Raw genomic sequence first — 6,000 nt, forward strand, 5'->3', positions numbered from 1 at the left:
TTTCTTAAGACCCAAACTGCAAATGGCTAATGTGGCACCAGAGAGAAGCACTGCCACCTTCCACCCCACCCCTTCGCACAGTGACAGTAGTGCCATTGGGAATAGCCCCAGAGCTCAAGGGTGCTGCAGAGCCTCCAATCTCACCCTCCCAATCCCCCAAGTGGAAGAGGTAGGAGGGGAAAATCCCATAAAGCAGAGATCCCAGAGAACGTGCGACTATCCAGACTTCTCCTTGCAGACCAGAAGCATGCTCAAGAAAGAGAGCGACTCAAAAATGTTGCTGTCCATCGCAGGCTGGATCCGCAGATATGCCATTACTGTTCCGCTTCCACTGCTCTCAGATGCTGCAGGCCAATCTAAGAGCTAATTAATGCGGACACTCAATCGCAGTTATCTAGCGACGGCTAATAAGCCACTGAAGCCTGCACAGCACAATGTGCAATGGGGGTTTTCCAGCCAATTGCACTGCAAACTTCAGACTAATTTTTTGCCTATTATCTCAGTGGTTCCCTTCTACATTTTTGCTTCCCAAGTGCCACCGGCTTCTCCTTGGCTGTGCCTCAGCTGATCTCCCACAGATGTCTCCATGTGCCCTTTGCCAAGGGGACTCTCAGTTGGCCGTGGTTGCTCCTTATGCCTCGTCTCTCTTTGCCAAGCCTTTTGTGTTCTTTCTCTGCCCTCACTGTGCTCACAGTTACCCCAGTTTATCAGCATCTGCCAGTATCACTAATGTGCCATTTACCCCATCTTCTTGGCTATCCACCGACACGATCAAAGTCAAGTCAATAAAAGGCGAACAGATGATAACTGCTCTATTCTACCCATTCTTTTCTATTTCTGTAATTCACACAGTATTAATACAAGTCGTATGATCGTAGTTTTCTCTCAGCTCAGTTCTGCCACTGCGATCACAGCCAACATAGTTTAAGTCCTGTCAAGCCTACTGATGGTGTAGACAGAAAACCCTTCAACTGGGCTCAGAGCAGAGAGACCTCAGGATAATTTAACTGGCGAGAGGTTAAGAAAGGAAGCTTGTTTCACATAAATGAGATGAGGTACAAGGTGCCTTACAGACACACGGGCAGATGAGCTATAAACTTAAGCATATGACACTGCGAAAGCTGCATACAAATGAACAGGAAGCACTGAGAGGTAATCAGCTGAAGACACAACAAGTTTTGCCCTGACTCATCTAGAGGGACCTTTTCATATTAGTGGCAGATCAGACCTGCATGTTACACAGTCAGTAAAGCTTGATTTGACAAAAGGCTATCAAACGGGGACCACAGCCTTAGTATGCTGAGCTACCGGGTATAACCAGCAAAGATGAGACTGCCATTGCTTCAGAGAAAATACCACTATCTCCTCCAGCTTCTTCTTCATCAGAAGAATGATGTCAAGAGTGCAAAGGGTGGAAGGAGGTAGCATAACACAGGTAGCAAAGGCAGTTGCCCCCCTGTGGGCATTTTTCGGTACTCGTTGTGTGTTAAATGTCAAAGCTGGACTGAGGTCTGGAAGGGAGACAAGCAGATTTTGCAGAGAAACGCAGAAGGTTTAGGCACACATCTGCTAGAAGTAACAAGGATCTCAGCTGCAACATGATGAGCACAGAAAAGTCTTTACGTCTCTGAAATAATCACAACAACAGGATAAAAGGGAGTGTGCACAAAAAAAAAAAAGTTAATGCACATAAATTAATGCAACCCACCAAAATGACACAGAACTGAGTGAAGAAATCTGTAGTGAAACACTCAAAGATATATGAAAGCCCTGTGATGACTCCATTTAGAGAACAGCAGCAGGCTAAGCGAAACCTGGAGCATTCAGGGAAAAATTACCAGGAAAAATAAAGAATATCTACCTCCTTCTCATGTCTCTTCAGAAGGACTACTGCACAGGGGATTTGCAGCAGGAATCTGCTGTGATAGCATCTGACAGTGCTGCATCTCAGGAAAAGAGGAGCGAAGGGACCTCCTGCATCATCAGAACTTATGTCCTCTGACAGCAGCAATCCTGCTCTTTGCACTAAGCAGAGAGGGGAACGCTGCCCGCACATCCATAGTTAACAGTTCAATCATTAAAGACTGTAGATACCCAAGTTGTTTAAACCTAATAGTAACAATATCCTGACAAAAGTTAGCTTTCTGCAATATCTATATAGGGAGATGGTACCTGTAAAATGTAAAATTTTCAAACTCAAGAAAAAGAAATGGGATGTTAGAGATGGATCTTGAGGTCAGAGACGCCAGAGTCTTGGAATAACTTATATTCACAAAGCTTGGGTAGAATGAAAGAGGACACAGCACGAAGATGTTGAAGATGGTAATGGAAAGCATGAGAGAGTTTTTACCAATCATAGGAAAAGCCACAAGCAGAAAAAGGGAATCTAGACTGCATGAAGAACCCTGATTTAAGCCAAAAATTGCTTGAGCAGAAAAAAACCTGGAACAAAGAACATATACAAGTATCTTGGCATTTTGCCCGTGCAAGATTTACCCTTTTTCAGCAATTAAACCTTTGTGGCTTTGTTTAAGCCCATCCTCTGGCCTCTCTGTGGTCAGCAGAGAGGGAGTGATGCCAAATTCTCATCACTCTCCCGGGCATCCTGGACTGGATGTCAACCTGTAGAACTCCTGAAATTGGGTAAGATGAATCACATTCTCAATTCAAGTATTTCTTGGGCTAACTACAGAAAGGAGAGATGGTTCTGGAACGCCCTGCAAAATTCTCACGCCTATTTGTTCACATGATCGTGTGCCCCCCAAAGAGAAGCTGTAGGCTAGATTAACCCAGAGCTCCAGGAAAAGAAAGACTTATTTTACTGCTGCATTTGGGTTGCCAGCACTGTTCTGTAGGGGCTAAGGCAGCAAGGACCAGGAGAGCTCATTTCTACAGGCATTGGTTCATCTGTGCCCTTGAAAATTTGATAAGGGAAGCCCAAGGACAGCGTGTTAGACACTACTCAGGCAAAGACCCTGAAGAGACTCTGCACAAGTCCTAATCACAGCAGCCTGGGAGCTTCCAGAGGAGTGCCTGTACCAAGGTCACGACTCAAGGACAACTGTGTCAGCCCTCCATCCTGCACATGTTCCCCAGAAGCTGCAAGGCAAAGGCACACTGTGGAAAGACTTCACACACTTACGAAAGAAACACAGTATGACCGTGAGATCTCACATATGAGTGTTTTAAATTTGAGCAGAGCAACACCACCAAGCCATACGCACTTCCAGGGTGCAGTGCACAAAATCAGTGCACAGTTTGCTGCAAATCTCTCAGGAGAAGACAAGATTACAGAGGCAAAAGACGGCAGCATCATGAATCCCCTCAATAATGCCCCACCGGGCAACCATGCTATTATTTTTAAGGAGCTGTTTAAAAGACCTAGCACACAACAAACTGCATGGAGCTTAATTAATTCTCCTGGGACAGGAGACTCCCCTGAGTTGCTCTGCAGAAATTTTAATTTAAGAATCTAGGGAGCTTGCACCTTCTGCTTAGACCGCATTACTCACAACAGCAAACAAATTATACTCCCTGCTCAGTAAGACAGTCAAATGCACACACATACTTCAGCCACGCTCGATAAAAATACATCAGCTGCCACTTGGACTTGCAGCAAATTTCAGGAGATGGTTTTTCTCTCAACAAAAAAGAGTTTCCTGCCCCAGGTGAAATTGGAACAGGACAGAGCTCAGGAGGTGCAGAGAAACCATCCCAGAGCACCTCCCTCCACAGCACATGAGCAGGTTCCCACACAAAATTGCTGGGGACCTGATCATCGCAGCACAACAGATTACCCATGTGGATACCAAGTCCCCAGCCCTCTTGGCAAGGACAGAATATTCCAGCTCTGTAACCTTATCTGCTGTCCTGCAGAGTCCTCTCCATAGAGAAGGTGGATAAGCACACAAAGGATTCATGGAAGAAGGTCCAGGACAGAATAGAGGAGCTATGTATGATGTGCCCCAAGATGCCCAGAAGAAAGCTTTCAGCAGGTGGATCATCACCGCTTAGAAATTCCGAGGATGGGGAAGACATGTGAGGCACAGACCAAGACGTGCCAGGAGCTGCGGCACGGAGGCGCCCAGGCAGGGCTTGCTCCCCACCAGCACCGGCTTCACACAAACGAGCAACGCAGGGAGCTTCTCACCAAGTTTCTGCCCTCCACAAAGGCTATTTTTGGTTAGGCATTTCTAAAGCAGGGAATAAAAAGGGGGACACACATATATGAGCATATGCCCTGTGGCGTGGTCTACATGAGCGGACACCCCTCAAAGACTTTATGTTCCTTCACCCAAGCCCACTCGGCTAACTTTTCCGAGCAAAGTACCACAATTCACACTACCAACAGACACCTCAGTTCCCGCACAAAAACTAGCAAGAGCACATCAATATTTACAGCAAGGTACAAAGCAAATGAGAACCTCGGTCCCTCTGGGACTCTCCAGAGCTGATACTCCTTGAGTAGCAGCTTCCCATCTCGATGAGGGCTAATAGGTCGCAGCTTTCAAAATGCCTTAGCCGCTGTCAAACACCCACACTGCCATCTGAATTCTTCTTATCCATTACAGAACGTGTTATTTGGGTGACAAGCTTTCTAATCCCGCTGAAGAGAAATGCTATTTTCCAGAGCTCCTTTAAAACTTTTGCAGTGCAATTTGTGTCATTTCTATTATAACCCCTGGACTGACACACGCCGGAGAGAATTTCACCTCGCTATCTTTGAACGCCGGTGAAAGCGCTCACGCTTTCATTAATAGTTACCAACACAGCGCATCGTAACGCAGGGAAAAGTTCCTGGTTCTGCTGGGACAACTCTCTCCAGACACACTCCGGCTTTTGAAGGATGGGTTTCTTTACAACACAGCCAACACTATATATACCTTTGGACTGGTTCACTTTGAACCATAAGACTATCTCCCTTCTAGCCCACTAGGGATGTCGTAATGCTGCGTTACAGTCTCAGGTGAGCAAGATCTCTGTCAAAGCAGCATGGACTGAGTCCTACACAGGACTCCAGGTTATTCTCACGTCATTTTGTCTAGCACCAAGGAGGCGTTATATAATGCAGCTGAGAAGTTTCTTTCTTCCCATTTTTTCAGCAATGAAGAGTTAATCTGGATGCAGCAGAGACACTAACAGATTTACCCCTTTACCCGGCCGTGCTGTAGAATCAGCTAAGAAGCTGCGCCAGTGCCCCCAGATTGTCACCGGAGGGCTGCTGTGACACTTGCACTGCAGAACAGGGGAAGGGTCACTGCAATCCTTCTGGGCAACGGTCAAAAAAGCGAAGCCGGTCTGTGATAGCTTTTTAAATCTGAAGTGCAACTGAGCAAAAAATACGTTTTCTAGGATCTCCTGTGTTTGATTTTAACAGCACTGGGAAGAGGCAATAAATGAAACTCTGTACTGTGAGACAAATAATATAAGAACATAACTGACACCGTATAAAACCCAAATCTTTTATCTGGTCAGCACAGGGGCTTGGGACATTGGAAGGTGCAGCTCTGGCAAGTCGGGATTTTCGTGCACTGGCTTTTCCATAGAGAGGCACGAGACCCCTTCGAGCAGGCTGCTGACTTTGTCCTCGGATGCGCAGAGGGGACTTCAGCCAATGACAAACCACGAGGCAAACCGGCCGCGCTTCCAATTCCCCGAGACTAAAACGCTCCAGCCTGCACAAACCCACCTCCGAACAAGGCTCCAGCCTGCACAAACCCACCTCCACCACCTCGCAAGCGCTGCTCAGCCGGGCCGGGCTCTAGCTCCGGGCACCGCGAGCGAAACCTCGCTCGGGACGATGCCAGCCGAGCCGAGCCGAGCCGGGGCAAGGAGCGGTGACGAACCGCCCCTGCGAAGGCTGAGGACGGGCCCGCTGCCCGCGGGCGCCCGGTTTCGCGGGGCCGGGGCCGCCCGACAGCGCACGCCGGTGCCCCCGAGGCTCCCACCGCAGGCAGCCGCCCCGAGCCCCGGGGGCGCAACGGAGCCCCCGGAGCGCCC

This window comes from Apteryx rowi, unplaced genomic scaffold (assembly GCF_003343035.1).
Source record: "Apteryx rowi isolate R43461 unplaced genomic scaffold, aptRow1 scaffold_16, whole genome shotgun sequence".
NCBI classification, from domain to species: Eukaryota; Metazoa; Chordata; class Aves; order Apterygiformes; family Apterygidae; genus Apteryx; species Apteryx rowi.